At 41.7% G+C, this 23288-nt stretch overlaps 1 protein-coding gene and 1 pseudogene across 6 annotated transcripts in view; one reads left to right on the top strand and one right to left on the bottom strand.

Moving 5' to 3' along the window:
- The window catches only part of KIAA1549L (KIAA1549 like), a 268498-nt gene that overhangs the window by 36809 nt on the left and 208401 nt on the right, over positions 1–23288 (top strand). The gene's annotated exons all lie outside the window — the stretch shown is intronic.
- On the bottom strand, positions 9649–10415 carry LOC112663085 (40S ribosomal protein S3-like; annotated as a pseudogene).

The raw sequence follows: 23288 nt of genomic DNA, 5'->3' as shown, positions 1-23288 counted from the left end.
AATAAATAAAATCTTTAAAAGAACATCAAAGGAAGAGAAAATACTTTTTTTAAAAAATATTTTTAAAAATATTTTATTTATTTATTTAGGATAGTCACAGAGAGAGAGAGAGGCAGAGACACAGGCAGAGGGAGAAGCAGGCTTGATGCACCGGGAGCCCGACGTGGGATTCGATCCCGGGTCTCCAGGATCGTGCCCTGGGCCAAAGGCAGGCACCAAACCGCTGCGCCACCCAGGGATCCCGAGAAAATACTTTTATAGTACTATACTGTAAAAATTCCATGTACAAGTGAACCCGTGCAGTTCAAACCTCTTGTTGTCCAAGGGTCAGCCGTATCTAAAACTTCTGTTGACTTTGGTCTTTTTTTTTTTTTTAAGATTTTTTTATTTATTTATGAAAGACACAGAGAGAAAGAGAGGCAGAGAGACAGGCAGAGGGAGAAGCAGGCTCCATGCAGGGAGCCTGATGTAGGATTCGATCCTGGGATTCCAGGATAACACCCTGGGCCGAAGGCAGGCACCAAACTGCTAAGCCACTCAGGGATCCCCATCTTTGGTCTTTATTGTAGTAAAATCTATGTGATTAATTATCTTATTTGTTGGATAAAGTATATTTTATCTTTATTAAAACTGTTTCAGGTGCCGGGGAAGCAATGAAAAAACAATAATAATGAAAAAATTAATGTCTTCAAAGGTCTACATGAATTGGTGTGGACTTTGTGCCACACCGATGTCCAGAAGCTGCATTGCACTTTGCAGAGAGCTGTCCTTTTAGGCTGTCTTGTTGGTGAGGGTCAGAATACTGAAATACAGTTAGCACCTCTACTTGAGGTGTTCGCTCACATTTACAAAAAGAAAACCAGGACAGGGGTCTGACAAAAGATTTGTGTGTGTTGACATGTAGGGCTTTCAGCCTCCAGGATCTGGATGCATATGGATACAGAATATTCTAAACTCCCTGGAAAACCTGAACTAGCCGTTGACAAAGCATTTGTGACATTATGATTTCTTAATTCAGTAAATCCATGAACTAGTATTTTTATTAACTGCCACGCTCAATTAGTACATAAGCCTAGACGTCTGTTAACATTGTAATTGGTAGCTTTGAAGTTCATCATTACAAATGAGTTTCTGCAACATCCTAAAAGTGCCTTCAGAATCACACAAAAATTAAGCTAAGTGCTGTATGGATTTAGCATGAAGTGTATTTTATGGTATGGCAGTTTATGAAATGAATAACCCATGGATGACTAGATAGTCTCGTAAGGGAACTTCTAAAAAATTGTGATAATGCAAAATTTACCTTCTTAACCATTTTCTAGGTGTACATAGTGTTACGTACATTCACATTGTTGTGAAACATCTTTTCATCAGAACTTTTTCATCTTGCAAATCTGAAACTCAGTGCCCATCATACAACAGTTCCTCATTTCCCCCTGCTAAGCATTATTCTACTTTCTGTTTCTATGAATTTGACTATGGTAGCTACCTCATCTAAGTGGCCTCCTGCAGTACTTATCTTTCTGTGACTGGCTTATTTCACTTAACATAGTATCCCCAGGGTTCATCCATGGCGTAGCATGTGTCAGGATTTTCTTCCTTTTAAAGGCTGAATAAGTGTATGCATATAACACATTTTCTTTATCCATTCATCAGTCCATGGACATTTGGGTTGCTTCTAACTCTTGGCTATTGTGAATATTGTAAAGAACTTTTAAAAATGATGTATAGTTTCTATCATAGGCTAGTAATATAGTTCACTTAACAACCCTCTACTGATGGATTTATAGGCGACTTATGGTTTCCTCTCCCATAAACATCTGATGGATGTCTTTCACATAAATCATTGATTATATCTCTGGCTATTTCTTTAGAATAAATTCCTGGAATAGAGTTACTGGATCAGAAAGAGTGCAGATTTTTATGGCATTTAGCACATGCTATCAAATTATCTTCCATAAGTGCATGAACAGTGTAGGAGGGAACTGATTTCTCCACACCCTCGCCAATGTTGGGTATTGTCATTATGAAGCAAAACAACAGAAGACCTCTGCCAACTTGATAGTTGAAAATGGTATCATATTCATATCGTTGCTTTGATGTGAATTTCTTTGGTTAGCAGCAGGGAGACTGAACTTCTTTCATGTGTTTATTAGCTACTTGTGTGTGTGTGTAAGATTCTGTTCACATTCTTCACCCATTTTCTATTAAGCTACTGTACATTTTTTCCTGTTGATTTGAAGACCTCTTTATAGAGTCATAAGATTAAATTTTTATCATAGTTGCAGTTATTTTCCCCCCAATTTATCATTTTCCTTTTAATTTTTATGGTGTTTTTCAACATCTGACATTTAATATAGCCGGATCAATGAATCTTTCCCTTTATGGTTTCTTTCCTCGGTGCATTATTGATAAGACTGGTGAAATATTAGGCAAAGCAAGTCTACTTTTCCCTGCTTCTTGCTTCGGAAAGACAAAGTTGTAGCCATGTTAGGTTAGTGTAGGGTATTACACATTTCATATCCAATCATTTATCCATTCAAAAATACTTCCTGAGTGCCCATGATGCTCTAGGCACCTGTGTTAGATGCTGGATTACACAATATGCATCTGGGTTGCATAATATGGTGGCCATACATTGTGGATTTTCAGAGTTCCAATTTCAAATACGTATTCCACCCCATTGTCAGTTGTAGGTATCAGAGTACCTGTTCTCAGTTTGGCTTCTAAGTGTATGGATGCATTATCCTTGAGTAACATACTCGTTTGGGATCCTTTTTTGCCTGCCTACATCTGGACCGAGAAGGCAAGTACATCATCTAGGCTGAAGCTGGAAGGGGACCAAGGTCCTGCTGCAATGGAAGGTGGAATGCAAGGCAAACCTTTCTCCTTCTTGTTCTCAGGGGGAGCAGCTTCTGTTTGGGGGGCCCAGTGAGACAACCACATCCCTGTTGTTGCTCCCTGGCCCACACTGTTTGTGCTGGCTCATTCATTTCCTTTCCAAGCTACACAGAAGTCAGAGCCTGAGATGAGACCCTCCTATCCATAGGCATCTTTCTTTATGTTGTTGCCAGGAGAAAGGGCCAAAGTGAAGGAGCTCTAAACACTGATGATTCCCAACCATGGAAAAGCCCCTCTTTAAGTAGCAGCCAGTCCCAGACACCATAGGGTGCAGACCTATCCGTGGTAGGGTGACCACTCCTGAATTAGGTGTCCTAACAACTCTTCATGTGAGGTATCACTGCTTCTCAGGCTGCAGGACTTCTGAGGATAACACTGGTTGGTAATCATTAGGGTCCTATTTGGTGGTATTATGCCTTCATTGTGTTTGGTTTCAGCCCTTGCTCAGGGCCAGGAAACGGATTTTTAAAAATCACATTGTTGTACCACACTTGGTCAGGCGCTCATTCCTGAAGTGCTCTCCTTTAGGAATTCTATAAATTTTGTAGTTCTCCCCCTAGTAAATCCTTACAATTCAAAACAAATAATGGGTGGTTATTTATTAATAGTTACTTCATAGGAAAGGAAGTTGAGGCCAAGTGACTGTTGCCAGCCCATGCATATGGCTGGGATATGTCAGGGTGATTTTCAGCATATTTTGGTTTTATCTCCAGCTGGATGCCAGCTGTATTATGAGACAATATAAATTCTGAGCCTTTTATTCAGAAAGCTCATTCATCTGATCATCCTAGACACATTTGTAATTCTATTAGGTGACATTAGAGGGGTCACAGACTCAGAGAACAATCTATAACTGCTTTCCAAGAGAACTTTCTGCATTCTGATGGAAATGTTCTGTGCAGTGCAGTTGCCACCAGCTACATGTGGCTACCGAACACTTGAAATGTGACTAGTGTGACCTAGGAACCAAATTTTAAATTTTGATTAGTTTTGGTTAATTTAAATTTAAATAGCCACATGTGGCTAATAGCCAGTGTGTTGGACAGCACAGATTTATGAAGTACTGCATTCATGTTTTTTTTTTATTGTAATTCACCGTGAGAAGCACGTTTTATATTGTACTGCGGCACAGATGTACAACATGTGCCTGAGCAAACTGCCCGCCCCACATCAGAATTTCACCAAACAATATTTAGGCTGACTATAAGCAGTGCATACTGGTTATTTCTATTTCATTCTATTCTGTTTCGTTTTTTAAAATGCTAGTGGTGACTTGATACATTGATTTTGTGACTCAGGGGTGGGTTATGAACTCCAGGTTTAAGAACATTGCCATACATTATCTGGCCTGCCACCTCCAGCCATTCCTTCTACCTTTTATCTCTGGTCTCTGCATCTGTCCTCCTTGCAAGGTCTTTGCACAGGCTGTTCCCTCTGCCTGGTGTGCTTTTCCCTGTGTAATCTGCTGACTACATTTCTCACATCCTCAGATTTCTGCTCTAATGCTCACCAGGGATCTCGTCCAGTAACTACCCTACTGGGGTGCCCTAGGGAGCTCCTCACCCCTCTCATCCTGGGTTGCTTTTTTCTGTCGTAATATTTATCACCTGACCTTGAGATCATTTATTTATTGTCTGCCTTCCTAGCTGGAATATCAGCTCCATGAAGGCAGGGACTGTTTTGCTGGCTGGTATGTCTCAGCATCCAAAATAGGTTTTTAATAAATATTTGTTAAATCATTGAACAGACAAGGCCCCATGACCTTAGCGAGATTTTTTGTTGTTGTTATGGCTGTATATGCTGAGAATCTTTCATTCATCCTTGTGGAGATACCGAGTTCATCCCAGTGGCCTGGCTTGTGCCCTGGGCTCAGGGGATAGATATACTAGGGGAGAAAGTAGACACATTTTTGTCCTTTTGGAAATTATAATTGGCATCTGGGACTCTGCTGTGTATGGGTCCAGGATTGTTATGCTGGAGGTTGTCTGAATATGCACTAGACAATTAGAGGAGTCAGGGAGAGATTTTGTATTTTCTAAAAGCAAAAGAGGCCCTTTGTAGAGCCACTGAGTGATGGGGACAGCACTGCAGGGAGGTCTAGAAGATAACCACAGAATTTGGTGGGGAGCACTGAGGTACTGTTGAGGGCACCCCATCTTAGCTGATGTCCTAGATTCTGTGAGCATCTAAGACTAAATTCAGGTCTCATCTTCCATTCCAGAAGCTCCCCATGCATCTCTTTATGATTTTCTCCTACATTTTCCTCTCAGCATAGAAATAAAGATGGTCGACCTAAAATAAAAAAGATTATTGCTTCAGTGCTGAGTGGCAAGCTTTATGAGAGCCGAGTAATGGGGTTGGTGGATAGCTATCTAATTATAATCATACCTTGAAATTTTTATTAGCCAGTCTTTATGCTTGATGGTTTCTGCTTACACTACGGATATGTTAGTGGTTCCTGAGTCCATTTTGAAGGCACAGAGTGTTTCTATTCTTGGTGTATTTTCCCTCATCTTTCCTTACAGTCAGATTTATTATTCCTTAGACTTTTCCCCTGTCCTTCATTAGAGAGTCATCAGGGTGGTGCTCTTTTTTTTTTTCTCCTTTGTTGAGTGTACACAGTAAATATAATTTGTTGAATGGATTTCTTTTTTTCAACAGGAAATCTTCAAAGAGAGCCTATTACAGTATTAAGCCTCCGTGTAATAAACAGTGGAGCCAGTCCAATAAGTCCAAAACATCTGAGCAATCTCTTTATATTGTACACTCGAGCTTTTAGACACATAAATTTTACAGTACATCATCTGACACTATTTGTGATAAATATTCCCCAGTGATTAAATCATCATTTTATGGTCTTATGCCCAGAAAGAGCATCCACAAAGCTACTCCCTACTCATCGAGCTCACGTGTTAAGAGTCCTAGTTTGTATATCAGAAATCTTTTATTAATTTTGATTGAACTGTTCTAAAGAGGTCATGTGGATTTTCACAAAACAATTTTATGTAAGAAGTTTTTTTTTTTTTTTTTTTTTTTTTTTTTTTTTTTTTTTTTTTTTTTTTTTTAAGGGAGGAACAGAGAGAGTGGGAATTGAACTGCCTGGTGGGGAAAACCAGGAAAGGGACCCTGAAGTTAAAAGAGAAGCTGTGTCTTGATGGTCGTGGTCAATAAATATTTACAGTGAAGTCCTGAGCTGCAACTCTGCAGTTTTGTTAGCATAAACGTTTCATAACCACAGAATACTTGATGAGCTTGTGGGGCAGGCGACTGGTGCAGCGTCTGGAGCAGAATGAAATTGCACTTGCGCTAGTTAGGGACGTGTGTCTGCAGGCATCACGTTTTTTTGTTTTTTGTTTTTTTAACTGAGTTAATGCAGTGGTCCCAGCTGGGATTTTGACTGTTCTCCACTGATGGAGCTCATGGGAGGGTGACAAGGGACCCTCTAGCCCTGAGGAATGATTGTTGATTTACAGCCTCAAATGAAGCTAAAGCTGATAGTTTATGTTTTAAATAATGCATAGTTAGCTCTGCAAACAAATGAGCCAGATCCTTCCTCCTGCCAGAGTTCCCCTGGAGTAGGGTGGAGGTGCTTGGGGAAGCGCATTAACTCCTTTCTCTCCCTCCCAGAAAGCCCCTCTTCTCAGGCAGGGTATGGTACCAATAGATGTTTGGACTCAGGGGCTGATGAGGAGGAAAGGGAAGGCACAGGGAGTGTGTGGGGAGAGTGGACAGAGGGGCTGGAATACTATGGGGGTGGGGATGAGGAGCAGATTGGAGAGGAAAAGCCCAGCTGGTGGGGAGATGGTGTCCTGCTATGGGGGCTTTCTAGAATTATGTAATTTCTTGCTGCTCCAGGTGTGTGCTGTGATCTGGTAACAATAGCATCACCTGGAGTTTGCTGGAAATGCAGAAGCCTGGGCCCCCACTCCAGCTTATGGATTCAGAATCTTCACTTGAACAAGAACTGCAGGTGATTCCTAAGCACATTGAAGTTTGAGAGGTCCTGACCAAGCACTTCCATTTTAATGCTTTTACAGACCCTTGGTCAAGCATTAAATGTTAGTGACTTATAAAGCAGATTAGCAAGCCATTCTGACCATGCTGGTTTGCAGCCCATTTCCCATGTTTTAGGGAAGAAAGGACAGAATAACAACAAAAAATGCGAGATTAGCCAGGAATGGAGTTAGTGGGAATTTTAATGCAATATTGGCCATTGCACACCATCGCCAGTATGAACTCAGAGCTGTGTTCTTCATACTTGAGCAGGCGTCATGGTTACCCAAGGGCTTGTTAAAATACTGACTATTGGATTCCACTCTAGAGTTTCTGATTCAGTATATTTTGCGACAGGGTTTGAGAATTTGTATTTCTGACAGGTTCCCAGGTGATGCTGCTGCTCATCTGGGAACCTGACCTTGACAACTGTAATTCTGATCATGGCAGTTGCGTGGCACTCATCTAAGTGTCATCCCTGCCCCATGAAGTCTGTGTTCTGGAGCCCAGCTTGGTCTCCTCTTCTGCCAGGTCTCTCACCATACCTCATCATTGCTGATTCTCCTAGTGCTATCCACAGTCCACCCATAGGTGCGGATTGTGAGTCCACGCTCCTGACCTTCTGAATCAGGAAACTTAGGAGTGGGACACAGGATGGTTCATAAGCCTCCCAGGGTGACTCTTAGATGCACATATGGTAAACAACCATTGTCCTCTGTGCTCCTTCCCAAATGCATTACATTCTTAGTTGCTAGGGTGTGTTTTGCCCTTTTCTTGGCCCTCTGCCACTTTGCGTGGGCCACCGCTGCACTGGGAATGCCCTTGCTAGGATTCTCCTGTTCTTGCAGGTGTTCCTCAGAAGCTGCATCCTCCTGTCGCCGCCCCCCCTCTTACCCCAGACTGTGCTTGTCTTTTAAAATAAGCTCTTTCAAATGAGATGCCAGTCCTTATATTTCAGTAAATTGTAAGATGCCTTTTCATTCCTCTCGAAGCCCCCTCCTCTTTCTGAGTTGAATTTATAGTATACGGCACATGTGGCTGATAGTGAGGTGTAGGTCAGTGGACACTGCCATGAAAAACAAGAAAAAGAGTAAGAAAAGCTTATGACTCCTCAAAGTTATTAAGTGTTAAAATCTCAATGGTGCGTGACACAAAACAGCACTGCCTCTAATGCTGTTAAGTATGTGATTATAGCCCCTATTGATTATAGGCTCCTGGATGGCTGAGACTGTCTTATATTCATCATATTGGTCCCCTAGGTACCTGGCTTATAGTCAATGTTCAATAAATATTAGTTGAATGATGTAAATGTGATTTATTTATCTGTGGGTTAAGTTGATAACATTCTTTTTTTCTGCTTTGGTAATTTATTACATGTGGAAATACATACCCTGCTTTGGGTGCTGATGAGAAGGGCAAGTAGAAGAGATTGAACCGGGAAAATTATGGTCTTCCTTCAGGCTTCTTAAAAAAATTATGTATTTATTTATTCATGAGAGACACTGAGAGAGAGGCAGAGATCGAGGCAGAGGGAGAAGCAGGCTCCCTGTGAGGAGCCTGATATGGGACTTGATCTCAGGACCCCAGGATCATGACCTGAGCCAAAGGCAGATGCTCAACCACTGAGCCACCCAGGTGCTCCCATTCAGGTTTTAAATGCAGTGTTCCCTAGAGCCAGCACTGTTTCTGCAGAATCCTGGATGTATGTGGGACTTAAGATTGGGAGTAGATAGGAGATGGGGCTAGGGGAAAGGCTGCCCTCCTGGACTCTTGTTCGAAGGGGATGGGGAAATCCTAAACGGTCCAGAGAGGTCCAGAGACCATGGGTCTCCAGTATCTCTATATCCCAGGCACTTAGAATAGAAATCAGGCTGAGAGTCAGTGCTTATTCAATGAATGAGTGAGTGAATGAATGAATGAATTAATTAATTAATGAAATTGTGACTTTGAGTCCCCATCCAGGTGACCTCTTTATCTCTCATTTGCTTCATTTTTAGGGTAGGGGTGTTACTATGTACTCTAACTCATCTCAAGGAATTTTTGAGAGCCTAAGATGACTTAATTAATCTGAGAGCACTATGTAAAGTCTTACATACACGTTATTACTTAGATCATATGACAACTTTTTCTGTGTTTCTTACAGACAGCTCCTCTTCTTGGTTCTGAAGGCCTATTTACAAAAATCTGTTAATTAGAGGACTCTTGGTTCTCTTGGTTGGCTCATTCTCTGCTGATTTGCTCTGTATGTACAGCAAACAAAGTGCAGCTTTTGAAAGTGTGTATCAAGGGATCTTCCTGTTAATACTTGTTTCTCTGACAGTTCTATTTTATACTTGTTCTGTGGCTTTCTTTGGAGAAACTCTGGGCTTATAAGAATGATTTGTTGTGGCATTTCCTTTTGAGACATAAGCTTTGAAATGAGATAAATACATAGTAGAGAGATCTGGGTATAGTAGTAAGAGTGGGAGGAAGTTGACATTTGGACTTGGATCACCTGTGTTCAAGTCCTGACTCTGCCCTTCATTTGCAATATGTGTGATCTTGGGCATTTTTGGGGGGTAATATTTTATTATGGAGAATTTTAAAAATACACAAAATATGCAGAATAATATAATGAACCCCATTTACCTGTCAGTCAGCTTCAATGACTATTCACTGATAGCCAGTTTGTTTCAATGGCACCAGCATCTGCTTCTCCCCTAATATAAGTTTTAATAAAATGCAAGATGTCATATTCTTTCATTCATAGATCTTTCAAGGTTTATTATTTTTAGAGAGAGAGAGAGAAAGAGAGTGAGCACGTTCCAGCTGCCAACGAGACCCTGTTCTACTGGGGGGCTGGCTGTGGCATGGCAGTGGCTCTGGCTTCGCACTTTTCTGTTCCCAGGCGGCAGTGGTGGGAAGTATCTCAACTTTGGGTTCCGGCAGCTCATATGGCCAGGCTGAGGCTTCTCAGGGCCAGTGTTACCGCTTGGGTCCCAGGGAAGCATGATCTGCACTTTGAGCCCAGCACACCCTGTCTGAGCAGCACGTGGTGCACAGAGGTGTCAACGTAGTGGTTAACACAGTCTCTGCTGTGAATCATCGAGTCATCCACAAACTTCGCGGATTTAGCCCTTTGTCCTTGGAGTTTCCCAGACACCATAGCCTCATAGCCTTTGGCCCCACTCTCCTGCACAGCAAGGCCTTCTAGAGGTTTCTAACACAGAGACTCGGCCTGGACAATAGCACACAGACCTCCTGTGGCCACCTTTTCAGCATGGGGCTCTACACACTGCCCCCAGGGAAGCCACACCTCTTCTGAACCACAGCAGTCCGTTCCCACATCCACCAGCCTTCTCACCAAGAACATTCTGTGTCCTGGTGGTCAAGATAATGATTTCTGGCTTGGTTGGTGTAACTCTGACCTCAACTCTGGAGTCACCATCTTCAGCCAGCTCCCGAGTGAGAAACTCATTCAGTTCAGCTCTGAAGATGCCATCAGCCACAAACTGCCTCTTCTTGGAAGTTTGCACCACCATCTTGCTGCCGAAAGGAAAGCAGATAAAGACTTTTTAAAAACAGAACTAAAATGTCATTATCACCTCTGAACAAATTAATGATTCTTAATATCGATAGAATCCAACGTTATAAATTTCATTTTTGCTTTTACAGTTTGTTTGAAATAGGATCCAGTAAGCCCCACATCTGCTATATGTCTTTTAAGTATCTTTTAATCTATAGGTTCTCCCTCATTTCTCTTTTTCTCTCTTTAATGATAAAGAGAAAAGTGCAAGGGGAAAAACCCCTAGATTGCTTATGGAATTTATCAGTTTGCATTTTGCTGATCGTACCTTTGTGGCATATTTTCTGTATATTAGAGGCATGACCAGATTTAGGTTAGGGTTTTGGTTTTGAATCTTGGGCATGTTATTTGCTCTTTCTGACCTGTGTGAAATGGCGTGCATACTCCCATCCCATAGCTGTTGTGAAATTGAAAAAGAGAATATCCAGGGAAGGACCATGTCCACACCTTACAGAGAGTAGTTGTCATGATTGGATTATACTTTTTGTTGGCATTTAGGGGGCTGGGTCCTCAGGAAGCTATTTTCTTCCCACACTGTTCAGACTTAATATTATAGCAGGGGCTATGTCAGGAGGCTGAGCATCAGATGGTCTAGGCATCCTGCTCCACTCTGTTAGGCTTAGTTTTGAGAATAGGGATCATGTATGTGAAGAGCCTTGAAGGTAGTGCTCATCATGGGGTTGGTGATCTTTGTTATTGATACTTTTGATACCAAAGTTCTCATGTGAGACTTGGATACACTTAGGTTGTGAGGGGATTCTGGGTGTGCTGAGTCAGTGCTCATATTAAACATATTTAGGGGAAAAAGAACCTACAATATAATCAAAAGAAAGAATAAAAGTAAGAAAGAAAGAAATGAAAGTAAGTCCTTTGGGTGCTGAGTACAATGACATTTATTGGTGAACAGGTGCTGGACTGTGAGTAGAAACATCTACTTATTTCCATTCTGACCAGGAGAAAGGCTGGGATCCTATTTTACACTGTATCAAATATGATGTGGATGCAGAAACCCAGCAAACGCCACCTTAGCCAAAAGATGGGGGGTTGGGGTGAGTGACAGCACCAGGGAGAAGATATTTCAACTCTTTTGTGCTGTGCACCATGTTTTGATCCACCGAGAAGGGCAAAACATCCTATCTGGGGGATTCTTGCTCAAAGTGCACAATCTCACTCCATCATAAGGAAACATCAGATAAACCCAGATTGAGAGACAGTCTGCAAAAATACCTGACCGGTTCTCTTGGCAGATGTCAAGGCTGTGAAAGACAAGCACTGAGGACCCGTCACAGGTTGGCAGAGGCTAACAAGACTTGAGAACTAAATGCATTGTGGGATCCAGGCCTGGATCCTGCCTGAGAAAAGGAACATTAGAGGCAAAGCTGGCAGCATTCAAGCAAGGTCCGTCAAGTAGTTAATAGTCATTTATCAGAGTTATTTTCCTGGTTTTGGCAGTTGTATTATGGTTATGTAAGATGTTAACATTGGCGGAGGCTGGCTGAAGGGCACTGAACTCTCTGTACTGCTTCTGTGATTTTCTGTAAGTCTGAAATTACTTCAGAAGGTAAAAACATGATACTGGATGCACGGCAGCTTTTGTGAAGTGTATTGTTTAATAGGAAGTGGACGGTCCTTCTTCTCGGCACGTTAACGTAGGAGCTCGAAACACCAAGCCACTCTTGAGCCAAAGGAGTCAAGATCTATCTTGAGCAGTGGAGCTCCTCACCGTAAATTGAGAGGGAGTCGTGTTAACGTGGCAGGTTCTCCAGAGTCCATCCTAGTGCGCAGGTGGCTGGGCACCTCGGTTGACCGTGTTTTCATCTGGTTGATGTGGCACATGCGACGGGCTGCTAACAGTAGTCACCTCCTTACACTGGATGCCTGTGATGTGCTCGAAACTAGAGTGCTAAGTGCTCGTCATCAATCCTTAAAACATCCTTGCAAGGCAGGCGACCGTTCCCCCATTTTATGACACGTCTCGAAGAGACTCATTTGCCCAAGATCACTCAGCTGGAGGGGGAATCTGAATCCAAAGCTCAGACTCTGATAGCTATGCCTTTCTGTCCTCCCAAGGGGTGCCCTTCTGGCCAGTGTGATGCCTGTGGGCCCCTGCTGGGCCTCCAGACTTGGTTCCTCCCTGACCCTTTGCGCTTACTCTGGATAGAAAAGAGGACTTAGGGGTACTGGTATTTTTCCATCCCCCTGTTATCTTTTTAAGCATTGACTAGAATTTTATGTAGGCTCTTTGGGGGCTATTAATAGGTTTCTCTAGCCAGATATCTTTGGGGGGAACTTAGATAGCTCTCCACCTTTCCCAGGCAACTGTATGCATTTGAAGAAAACCAAACAACTTGGCTGACTGGTCTCATTGGTTTATTACTACTGACCGTAAGTGGGCTGCTCAGGCTACCCCGCAGTGCTACCCTGTTGCCCTAGTCCAGTCCCCTACCCACTCTCTGGGATAACTGCTTCACACCTCCCCTCTTGTAACATCCCTGCATCTCCTGAGAAAAAAACTAGTCCAGCAGATAATTTCTGCAAGCCCCACTGCTGCCGTGACCAAGCTGCCTGGATCCTGTCTCCTCTCCTGTTCAGGACGAAGCATTTTTGACTCTTATGCATGAGATTGAGGACTTCCGGCCAGCAGTTCTCCCTCAGGTCCCCTCTCTCAGGTTGCAGACAGGTGTGTCCTCTGTCTTCCGTTTTAGAGAAGCCTCACGGGGACCACAAATCCCCCTTCAGCCACTGCTCTGAACCTTTTCCCCTTTCCAACCAACCTCCTTGGAAGAGTCTTCTTTCAGACTGTCTTCAATTCCTTGCTTCCCTTTCTTACTCTTCTTAAAAATTGAGGTGAAATTCACTTATCATAAAATGAACCATTTTATTTATTTATTTTGAAGATTTTTATTTATTTATTAGAGAGAGCACAAGCAGGAGGAGTGGCAGGTAGAGGGAGAGGGAGAAACAGGCTCCCCACTGAGCAGGGAGCCTGATATGGGACTCGATCCCAGGACCCCAGGGATCATGACCTGAGCTGAAGGTAGATGCTTAACCAACTGTGCTACCCAGGTGCCCCAAAACTAACCGTTTTAATATGTTAAAACATAACAATTCAGTAACATGTAGTATATTCACAATGTTGTGCAACTACCGCCTCCATCTAGTTCCAGTGCCTTCTTGTCATTCCCAAAGTGTCCCCCACCCCTTGTTGATTACATACTCACCCTCTGTTCTTCCACTCCCCCAGCCTCCAGCAACCACCAGTCTGTTTTCTGTCTATTTTGTATATTTTATAAAATGGAGTCATACAATATGTTGACCTTCTTTCCCCAACATGTTTCCAAGGTTCATCCATGTTGTGGCATGTGTCAGAATTTCTGTACCTTTTTTTGCTTAGTAAGATCCTGTGGTATGTGTATGGCACATTTTGTTTACCTATTTATTCATGGGTGGGACATTTGAGTTGTTTCTACCTCTTGGCTATTGTGAATAGTGCTGCTATGAACGTATACGTGCAAGTATTTATTTGAGTATCTGTTTTCTGTGCTTTGGGGCATATCCCTAGGAGTGGAATTGCTGGGTCAGGTGGTAGTTCTATGTTTTAGTTTTTGAATAGCTGCTGAACTGTTTGGTAGTTTAGGCCAAGTGGCTGGACCATTTTACATTTCTACCAATAATTTAAAGCATATCAATTTTCTTACATCTTTAATACTGGATATTTCCTGCCTTCCTTCCCATAGTCACCCTAGTAGATGTGAAGTAATATCTCATTATGGTTTTTTTTTTCTCATATGGTTTTGATTTGCATTTCCCTAATGGCTAATGACATTAACATCTTTTCATGTGCTTGTTGGCCACTTTCTGTAGAGAAAAGTCTATTCATATCCTTTGCCCATTTTTTCATTGGGTTGTTGTTAGTTTCCCATTCTCTCTCGAATCCGCTTTAATCAGGCTTTCATTCTTATCATCTCACTAAGTTACTCAGTCCTCACGTTATTGTCCTCATGGCAACATTTAAGGGAAGATCACTCCTTTCTTCCTGAGATGGTTCTTCTCAGTGTTCTCTGCTGGTACCTCCTTATCTTCATGACCTCTAAGCCTTAACCTTCCTCACAGCTCAACTTTCACGCCTCTTGTCTTTCTATCTCCACTTCCCTGGGTGATCCCATCCTTCCCATGCAGTTGTACTACTGCATCTTCCTTCAGGCCAGAAATCTTGGAGTTGTCCTTGACCTCTCTCTTACCTCCTCTACCTGGCTTTACCTCCATAATATATCCAGATTCTGATCATGTCTTACAACCTCCACCGCGTTCACCCTGTTCCAAACCACCATCATTTGTCAGCTGGAATTTTGAAGTCCCCTACAAATTGGTCTCCTTGCTTCTCTCCCTCCCTCTGCCACCATCGAGACTGCATGAAACACAGCAGCCAGAGAGATCCTGTTAAATTGTGAGTCAGGTCTCATGTTATAGCTCTGCTCGGAAGCCTCCAATTGCATCTTGTTTTATTCCACATTTGAGGCAAAATCTTTATATGATTTAGCCCTGGCTTCCTCTTCCATCTTGTCTATCACTCCCCAGCGTGCTCATACCGCCCCAGCCAATGCTGGCATCTTTGCTGGGCCTCAAACCTGCCTCAGGGCCTTTGCACACATGGCTTCCTCTGCCTGGAGTGCTCTTCCTCCTGAAAGCCACATGGCTTTCTCCCTTCCTGTCTTCACCCAAACGTCCTTTGGTCAGTGAAGTCTCTGTGGGTCACCTTGTATAAAATAGCAACATCCTCCTTCCTCTTTTATTTTTATTTTTTAAAGATTTTGTTTATTTATTCTTGAAAGACACACACAGAGAGAGAGAGAGAGAGGCAGAGACACAGGCAGGGGGAGAAGCAGGCTCCATGCAGGGAGCCTGACATGGGACTCCATCCTGGGTCTCCAGGATCAGGCCCTGGGCTGAAGGTGGCGCTAAACCGTTGAGCCACCCAGGCTGCCCTCCTTCCTCTTTTAATCTCCTTCCTCTGCTTTATGTTTTCGCTTAGCACTTATTTATTGCTTGGTTTCCCCTATTAGAATATCAACTCCATGAAAGCAGGGATTTTGTTCTTTTGTTTACTACTTTAGCCTCATTGTTTACAACTATACCTTATATAAAAACATGGCTACTTTGTAATATGTAAATGCCCATTATAAATCTCTAAGACGAGGGTATTTTTGCAATACATTCCCTCACCTTTTTTTAAAAAAAACTTGTAGGGCCTGTTTTTCACAAAATGGGAAATGCTAGAACAGACTTTTATTTGTATTTTATTTATAAGTCATATTTAGGGTGGGTGATGGGGGTGGTGAATGTTATGTAACCGAAGTCTTTTTCCCTTGACTAATAAAGCATTTCAGCATGTAGGAAAAAATGTACATCCAAAAGGCCTGAACTTATCCTGAGGGTGTGCTTGGATACCTCATTAGGTAAGATCTGGCCACTTATTTCTTCTTTGATTTTGAAAAGTGATTTTACATTTGGGTATTTCTGCACATTTTCATGACTATAAGCCAAGTGTGATGCAGCTTGGAAGTAGTTTCTCCAAGAGCCTTGCCCTTTCTCTGCTTTTGTCTCAATTCCCCAGATGATCTCTGCTGTGCCCTTTGGGAGGTCAGCATCCTATATAGCCAGTTAGGGTGGGTCTGTCTTGTTCTAGGACCAGACTTAGTTTGATGTTGTCAGCAGCAGCTCTGAGAAGGCAGAGACTCTTTCTGTTTTGTTTACTAGACCCAAACACCTAGCACCGTGCTGTTCACATAAGAGGTGGCCAATTAGTATTTGTTGAATGAACCTTTGAAGTAGCACCAGGGAAACCTTCACTTGACCCTGCCTCATGTTGACTTCTAATTAGGGTTCAGCTTCAATGATTTCTTTGAAAATAGATGTGAATATGTTCTGAATGGAAACCAAAGTACTTTGCCTCCCATTTCCATGATCTCAGCTCACAAACAATAATATGGACATTCTTGGAAAGAGTCTTCAGTTAGTTTGAATAGTTTGTGGTTAAATAGATTTAAAAAAAAAAAAGATCCCATATGGGCATTTAATTTGAAAGTCACTATAATGTAGAATAAAGCAGCGTGTGTGATTGACATTCTCAGAAGAAAGTTGTTCTGATGAACTGTCTGTGTCATCTTTTGATTTTGAAAAGAGAGAAGGAAATGATGTCAGCCTGCAATGTAAATGGGGGTTTGATATTTTATTTCCTAGAAGTGGGCAAAAGATGAGCAGTATTATTTCTGAAAATTGGAAAAATAAAAGGTTACTTGGAAAAGCCCAAGATTTGTGAATTTCAGCCTGCTTTCTTAAGCACAGAATGATGTTCCTTTTCCTTTGAGCTTTTCCAGGGTGCACTCTCAAGTGCACAGCAAGAAGAATTGTGCTATATCTAGTTAATTAACTCCGAGTGCTAATGTCTGAAGATTAGTGTCTTAACTTGCTCTAATTAAGTTCAGCAGATTCAAAGCCTATCTGAATAGAGATAGGATGCACATTTGCTTTTGGAGGAGGCAGTAAAACTTCTTTAGGTGAGGAAGCAAATGGGGATGTAATTTAGACCCTGGCGTCAGGGTGGTTATTGTTGTTTTTTCGGTAATGTTTTCATAGATGTCACCATAGCTACAGTGTCTCTCTGAATCACACACATATTCCAGAAAGGAAAATGAAGAAACTTGTGGTTGCAGGTGAAGTGACCTAAATTTTCATAGTTCTGTACCTTTTTAAAAACCATTTTTGCTTCTACATATTTTATGGTTCTTTTAATTAGACTCAAGGACTGGGATGTTAAATGTCTAGTGGTCAAATATAATATTTATTGAGGTCTTACGATGTGCTAGTTTTGTCCAAAGAGTATTGTCTAATTTAAAATAAAGCATCTTAGAGGTCTTGTAGTCTGGGTTCTCTAGAGACGCAGAACCAATAGGATGCATATATATCTATCTACCTTTACCTATACCTATCCTTATGCCTATACCTACTGATATCTAGAGATTTATGATAAGGAAATGGCTCATTTGCATATGGAGGCTGAAAAGTCCAGGACCTGCAGTCAGCAGGCTGTAGACCTGGGAGAGCTGATGGTTTAGGTCCAATGGGAGTCTGAGTTCGAAGGCAGAGGACTAGTGTCCAGCTCAGATGCAATCAGGCAGAGAGAGTGTAATCTTTTTCACTTAGCCTTTTATTTTATTCAAGCCTTCAACAGGGAGGATGAGGCCGACTCAGTTGGGGAGGGCAATCTTCTTTGTTCTGCCTAATGATTCAAGTGTTAAACTCATCCAGGAACACCCTCACAGACACAGTCAGAATAATGTTTAGTCAAATATCTGGGCACCCTGTGGCCCAGTCAAGTTGACACATAGAACTACCTGTCACGGGTAGGTACTGTTTTTATCCTGTGTAGAGATGAGGCCATGGATGTAGAGACTGGTTGGGTAACTTGTCCAATGTTATACAGCTGGTCACTCTTCATTGGTACAGCAAACTGCCTTTCAGGGGAGGCGACTGAGATGGGGGAGAGAGGGCGGGAGGGGAGGGAAGTGGAGTCCATTGTTGTGCCTCCATGTAGCCAAACAGGTAGAGGCAGAACTGGGGTTGGAACCCAGGTCACCTGACACCTGGCTTACTTAGCTCCCTGGAGTCCTTCAGCTCCAGCGTGGGGTATCCTCTGCATTATGGGCATTTTACTTATGAAAAGAATAAGGTTAGCTTTCAGTTCGACACCTGGATTGTTGACTCAAGCACTCTGTGCAGTAATTCTAGCTGTCTCACCTTATCAGCATTGTAATTTGTGTCCATAGTATTCCAGGGCTCGAGATTCTCAGATGAGTTGGCCTGCATGCATGAGTCTAGTAATTGTTTTAATAACACTACCTTCATTTCTGAAGCACTTCAAACTTTTTAGAGCACTCTCCTCTATACACATTATTTTAAAAATGGATTAGCTTGACTAAGTGGATTTACTCTGGGGTGCTGGTCTTTTGTGGATGTGAATGGAAGAAAGACTTTTACCCCCTCTTAGCCAAGATTAAAAAAGAATAAATGAGTTAAGAGATGATGGAAGAGCAAAGCCTATTTATTGAAGCAGCATGATCACTGGGATGCAGCGCTGAAGGAGAGTGAGGACCCGGAGATATGGAGTCATGGCAACTGTGGGCGTTGAAGCTAGGTAGCTCTGGGTTTGAATTGTGATTCTGCTACTTACCAAAGAGAAATACCACACTACTTCTCTGAACCTTTCCTCCTTTATAAAATGAGAATTATATTTTGTACCTCACAGGATGGTTGTGAAGATGAGAAGAGCTTGTCCAATGCATGCCACATAGTAAGCCCTGGAGAAATAAGAACTCCTACAAATACCCCCCACCTCGTACAGTAAGGCCTGCCTTTACCAGCCTTGACTGCTTGTCCTAAAGACCTTCACCCTGCCTGCCGTTTTCTACCCAGCTCCCACACTTATAGTGACCAGATCTCACTATATTACAGAGCATCTGTCCTCTACCTTCCACGTATATGCCCAGACGGGATAAAGGGGCCTCTTTCCTGGTCCTGCTTTGCATCATGGATTCCTTGTCTGAACGCGGCCTGTCTGGCTGGCCTACTGCCACCTGCTTACCTCTCTTTATTTATTTTTAAGATTTTATTTATTCATTCACGAGAGACAGAGAGAGAGGCAGAGACACAGGCAGAGGGAGAAGTAGACTCCCTGTGGGGAGCCTGATGTGGGACTCGATCCCAGGACCCCAGGACCATGACCTGAGCCAAAGGCAGATGCTCAACCACTGAGCCACCCATGTGCCCTTGCATACCCCTCTTTAGCTTTGTCCAGGCCACTCTCCCCTGTGCTGCCCTTGTCCCTGATTTTACAAGGACAAATTTAAATTTTGGTGTTTACCCTGAAGACTTTGATTTCATTTGCATGTAGAATTTTCTTATATTGGCTACCTCTTGGTATCCAATAGTGAAGATCTTTTTTCCTTTCTTGTTGTTTTTTTTTTTTTGACAGAGATTTGGTTCACATGGATCATTTTGGAAGGAGCTATATTATTTTAAGAGCGATAGAAGAAATTGGTTTGTTGAATCAAATTGCTAGTCATTTCTGGAGGGAAAATCAGTTAGGCTGTTGGTTCACCAATTCCATTGGCTTTACTATGCTGACTGGCAACAGTCAAGCTGGCCACCAGTTTAGGCACAGATTTAAGATTTTTATCCCAGCTTATCTTATCTCCTTATCCTTATTGTATCTGGGTTTAATTCCAGAAACATTACTCAGAGACCCAGGCACATGTGTCACTGTCACTCATTACTATGCTCTAGCTCCTGAAAGCACCATTTTCTGAAGTGAGAAATATTCTTCTGTAGACTTTTTCTCTTTCAGCATCTCTGTAATCAAAGTGCATGGATTTGAAGATCTTTTAAGACGTAACCTTGGGGCTCTTTGAAATGCTGATTCTTACTTTGCATAGGCCCATCAGATCCATCAGATGCTGGTAACTGGTCATTCCTGGACATGTTCTGTCAGTGATTTAGAGCTGCTTAAAAAAAAAAAAATCTTCACGCTCCTTCTCTCTGAACTGGCTACCTTTCTGAGTTTTCCAGTTTCTCTCCATACTCTCTGAAATGGATCCTATCCTAAGAAGGAAAATCATGATTTAGTTTATAGGCCTGGATAATCCAAATCATCATGTGTCATTCATCTGTGAGATAGCAAATCCCAGAAAGCAGGTGGAAATTATTGAACAAGAGAGGGCCTAATAATAATCTCATAGTTTGGTGAATACACATTCCTTTGAAAATTTAAATTTTGGTGTTTACCCTGAAGACTTTGATTTCATTTGCATGTAGAATTTTCTTATATTATGGAGAATTTTTGCACGAAAATGAAAGAGTAAGTCATATCCAACATTTCTTAATTGGGCAATTCATGGTTAGTTATGCCCAGATTATCCCTTTTGTGAAAAATAAGCCCAAGCTAGCCTCTTCTTTCTAGCTAGCAGAGTTTGGACAAGTCTCAAACTCAACAGGTAGACTCATAGAGAGATTTGCCCAATGATAAGCCTTTACATTTAACTGCTTAAATATGCCTTCTGACATTTCAGATCTTCCTTCTGAATCAATTGCCTTCTTTCTGAATATGATTGACCCTTGAAGAACATGATTTTGAACTGGCAACTCTACTTACATGCAAGTTTTCTTCGATAAATATAGTACTAATAAATGTGTTTTCTCTTCCTTGTGTGTGTGGTTTTTTTTTAGTATGCTTGTTTTTATTTTTTTATTTAAGATTTTATTTACTTATTAGCGAGGGTATGCGTGAGGGGTGGGGGAGAAGCAGGCTCCCCTCTGGGGAGGGGCTTGGGGCTCCATTCCAGGACCCTGAGATCTTGACCTGAGCCAAAGGCAGGTGCTTTACTAACTGAGCCAGCCAGGTGCCCCTCTTCCTTATGATCTTCTTCTTTTTTAACAAGATTTATTTATTTATTCATGAGAGACAGAGAGAGAGAGAGAGAGAGAGGCAGAGACATAGGCAGAGGGAAAAACAGGCTCCTCACAGGGAGCCCGATGTGGGACTTGATCCCAGGTCCTGGGATCATGACCTGAGCTGAAGGCAGGCACCCAACCACTGAGCCACCCAGGTGTCCCCCTTATGATCTTCTTAATAACATTTTCTTTAGCTTACTATATTGTAAGAATTCAGTATGTAATACATAAAAGATAAAAAAAAAAGTGTGAATTGACTATGTTATTGTGAGGCTTTGGCTCTTCAGTAGTTAAATTTTGGGAAAGTCAAGTTATACACAGATTTTTGACTATGTGGAGGGTCAGCATCCCTAAAACTCCCATGTTGTTCAAGGGTTAACTATACATTCTTTTAAAATTCCTTTAGTGAGAATGTGTTAGTGATGACCTCTGTCCATTTTTGTTTGCCTGAAAATGTCTTTACCTCACCCTTGTTTTGAGAGATGGTTTTGCTTATCCTAGATTGACAGTTATTTTCTCTCTGCTCTTTGAAGATGTCACTTTACTTTGATTCTTGATGCGGAGAAGTCAGCTCAGTCTTTGCCAGTGATCTGTCTTGCCTCGGAGTGCTGTTACTCTCTTCTCTGTGATTTTGGCTTTTTCAATTTCACTAAGTATTGACATTTTTGATGTCTGGATTTTGATTTCTTTTTACTTATTCTGCTTGGGATTTGTTGTATGTCTTCAATCTGAGAATTCATGTCTTTAATTAATTAAATGAATTGTTAGCCCTTATTTTTTTGAATATTACTTCTACCTCAATCACCTTATTTTTCTCCTTTCTGGAAATCTGAGTAGACATATGTTAAACCTGTTCACTTTGTCCTTCATATTACTTACCTTTTATGGTGTATTTTAACAATTTTTCTGTGCCGCATTCTGGGTAATTTCCTTAAATCTATCTTAAGGTTAATACATTCTGTCTTTGGCTGTGTCTAATATGCTACTTACCTGTTTTTTTGGTTTTCATTATCATATTTTCTATTTCAGAAATTCTATTTGGCTCTTTTTAAAAACTTCTTACTTGATTGTCATCATCATATCTTTAATCACCTCTATTATTTATACATGTTAAACGTAATTATTTTATATTCGGTATCTGATCACTGCAGTATCTTCAATTTTCTGATAACTCTCACTCGTAGTGACTTGCTTAGTCTTATTTTTAGTGATTTAAAGAAAATTGTGAGTGCATGTTCCTTGGAACTTTTTCTATGGAAATGATTAGAGCCCTGTGTTTGAAGTGTCTTTCTCCAGAGAGAAAGGATTTGCATTTGTTCCAGCCATGGGGTAATGACAACCAAGGGCTACTTTAATCACATTTTCAGCTCAGTAGTGGTTATTATTCTTCCAAGCCACACACTGGTAGCATGAATTCTGGCCCTACCCCTATATGAGTGTGGGCTTTTGGTTAGAGATTCTTAGGAGATGCTTTTTTTCTGCCTCACCGAGGCCAGGATAGATAATAAGTCTCCTTCTAAAGGATAGGGTTTTTTCCCTGTCTCATTCTCTGAGGTTGTTTCCACTTGAGCAGTATGGCATTTTGGAAAGGGGTACTGGATCTGGTCTGTCACCATGAAGCTTTGTCCTCAGGTCCACAAACCAAAGCACTTTGTAAAAACCCAGGCTCCTGGGTCAGCTGATGTCCTTGGGCAAATGCTAGCTTTGCATTACACTGTAAAATTATGCTTTCTTCTCGTTTCTGGCTTCCAGCCTTTCCCTTTATTGCAACCTCAACCATGTTTTAAATCAGATTTTTAAAGAAATATATTTTATCCCTTTCTGTAAGTGATTTGTATTAGAAGAGGCCTCTTCACCCATCTCATTGTGGAAACAAAGCTGTTACGCAGTATTTTAGATGTTTCCAACATAGTAGTGAATGAGCAAGACGGTAAGGTAACCGTTTCTCACAGAGCTTACATTTCAGTGGGAGTAGAGCAAGAAAAAAAAACCTAAGGTAATTTCAGATAGTGGTGAATACTATCATCTTTTAAAATACTCACAGTGACCCATGCAAGGGACTTGATCCTGTATGTCTTTATACATTTGTATATTTTAATCCTTCCATCACTGTGTTTAAGATGAATCTACCCACTATTAGGTGAATGAAACCACCTCATTATTAAGTAGTTGATTAATTCAGTGGTGTGGACAACATGGTAGAGAAGTTTGAATTTGGGCTCAGAGTTAGCATCCACACCTGCCTACAACAGGTGTCCTTATGTGATTTGTTAAGATATGTGTGAGATTGAAAATGACTAAGTGACAAGGGAGAGCAATCATA

This window comes from Canis lupus, chromosome 18 (assembly GCF_003254725.2).
Source record: "Canis lupus dingo isolate Sandy chromosome 18, ASM325472v2, whole genome shotgun sequence".
Classification (NCBI taxonomy): Eukaryota; Metazoa; Chordata; class Mammalia; order Carnivora; family Canidae; genus Canis; species Canis lupus.
The sequence above is the reverse complement of the archived record's forward strand: the minus strand, read 5'-3'. Positions and strand labels throughout refer to the sequence as shown.